The sequence below is a fragment of the Diaphorina citri genome, unplaced genomic scaffold, assembly GCF_000475195.1.
Source record: "Diaphorina citri unplaced genomic scaffold, Diaci psyllid genome assembly version 1.1 scaffold1122, whole genome shotgun sequence".
Lineage (NCBI taxonomy): Eukaryota > Metazoa > Arthropoda > Insecta > Hemiptera > Psyllidae > Diaphorina > Diaphorina citri.
The window spans coordinates 100,108-102,550 of record NW_007378551.1 but is presented as its reverse complement, the minus strand read 5'-3'; positions in this window follow the sequence as shown (position 1 = coordinate 102,550).

Sequence of the window (2,443 nt, the reverse complement as noted above, 5' to 3'; positions counted from 1 at the left end):
TTTTTATCATTTAATATGGTTACTAAAAGACGTTCTATCTTATTATTATTCATATCAATAACTTCAATTTTTATATTTTTCCATATAAAATTTTCTGATATTTTTGGTATATGCCCAAGAAATGTCATTACAAAACCAGCTAATGTATGATAATTTCTAGAAATTTTTACTGGAAAATTTACTTGATTTGATAATAATTCTTTGAATCGATCAAATGTCATACTAGCACTTATTATCCAAGATCCATCTTCGCAAAACTCTATTTCTTCTTGATAGCTATTTGATATATCTCCTATTAAAGAATGAATTATATCATTAATGGTAATTATTCCTTCAAGTTCACCATATTCATCAATTACTAATGATAATTCGGATTTATTTTTTTTAAATGTTTCTAGTAATTGCATAGTACTAATTGTTTCTGGTATAAATAGTGGAGGTTGTATAGCGGAAGTAATATCAATATTGACAATTGAACGATTAGAAATAATTTTTTTAAATAAAGTTTTAGTATTCAATGTTCCGATTATTTTAGAGATACTTTTTTTATAAACCGGAAAATAATTATAAGAACTATCAAGAATTTTAATTAAATTTTTTTCAATATTATCATCAATATTAATAAAATTTACTTTCATACGAGGAGTCATTAAAGTTATTGCACATTGATCATCAAGTTTTAAAGCACGAGATGCAAGGTTATATTCTATTTTATTAAAAATTCCAATATCAAAACCTTCTCGAAATAATTTATAAATTTCTTCTTCTGTTATTAAATCATTTTTTTTGTATTTTATATTGAATATATCTAAAATAGATTCAGTACTAATTGTTAATATTTTAACAAATGGTCCCATTAATTTTAATAAAAATAACATCAAGGGTGAAATTATAGATGCAGCTTTTTCAGAGTATTGCATAGCAATACGCTTTGGTATTAATTCCCCAAAAATTAATGAAAAAAAAGTAATACTAAATACCACAATAACCAATGATATTTCATGCGCATGATCTCTCATTAATGAAAAAAATCTTATTTTAGGTGTAAGAGAAGCAACTAAAGACGATTCTCCAAATGCGCCATTAAAAATACTAATTAAAGTAATACCAATTTGAACTGTGGAAAAAAAATGAATTGGATTTTCAGAAAGAATAAGAGCCGATAAAGCACCAATACTACCTTTTTCAATTAATTTTTTTAACCTTACACGTTTAGATGTAATTATAGCAATTTCAGACATTGAAAAAATGCCGTTTAAAAAAATCAATCCTATAATAATTATTATATTCACTATAAAAAGTTTTTTAAGTTAATATTGTTTAATTAAAATTTTATATAAAATATATTTTATATTATAAATGAATTTTATAATATTGAAAAAATATTTTATTAATTAATATTTGGAGGATATATTGTAGCGTCAAATATATTACAATTTAATTATGCTACCTAGCAGTAGAAGGAACTCCTTTATATTCAAGTAAGCAAGTGAACTAGTGGACTAGGTTAATAAATTCAGATGCTTAAAACGGACATAATGACAACGGGCATTAAAACTTAGAAATTAAAGCTCGTTTTTCCTTTAAAAAATACTTTTACGAAATAAAAATACAACTGATGCTAGTAAAACTGTAACTTGTTGCTATGGCAACCTTACACACATTATGCTTGCGCGACTTAGTCAAAACAAATTATACGACGGGAGGACGAAGGACTACGTGCTATCCACAGATAAGCATTTAGTCGTCCTATTATAAATATAGGAGTTAAAGTAGACGGAGTCCATAATGTCGATGACATGTTCGGCTACATACTTATGCCGGGACTCAGAGACAAAACCATGTGCAACTTGAGATACTTGGGGCCTAAGTTTAAATTAAAACTCATATGTAAATTTGGTTATTACGCACGTTAATAAAGAAATATGGGGGGATAAAGTCTTTCTCTGGATCTATAATAAAGTTTAAAGGTTATTAAAGCAAGTCTTTTAGCATATATGTAAGAATTATTTAGTAATTGTTTATTACGCCTAAGTAGAGGGGTCAGGGTCGAGCTTAAAGATATTTTTATAAAGAAAACAGTAAAAATAGAAAACCATTTTAAATTAAAAAAATAGGTTAAGTTATAGTTTATATGCAAAAAAACGATTCAATTAAAGTAGATTTCGTTTTAAAGAGTAAAGATTCAGTAAATTGTAAAGAAAACGCCAATATTATAGGAGTAAATAAAAAAATAATTAATAATATTCAAGATGTTATCCTATATTTTTGCTTACAAGTGCTTGAAAAAATGTTATTAGAAATTACAATAATACTTGAAGAAAGACACATTCATTTTTTAGGTTAAGAAATTAGCAAAACTTTTAAAAAGTTCAAATCTATCGTAATTTACAAAGTATTAAATAAATTATAAATTTTTCTTATATTATTAAAAATATTTATA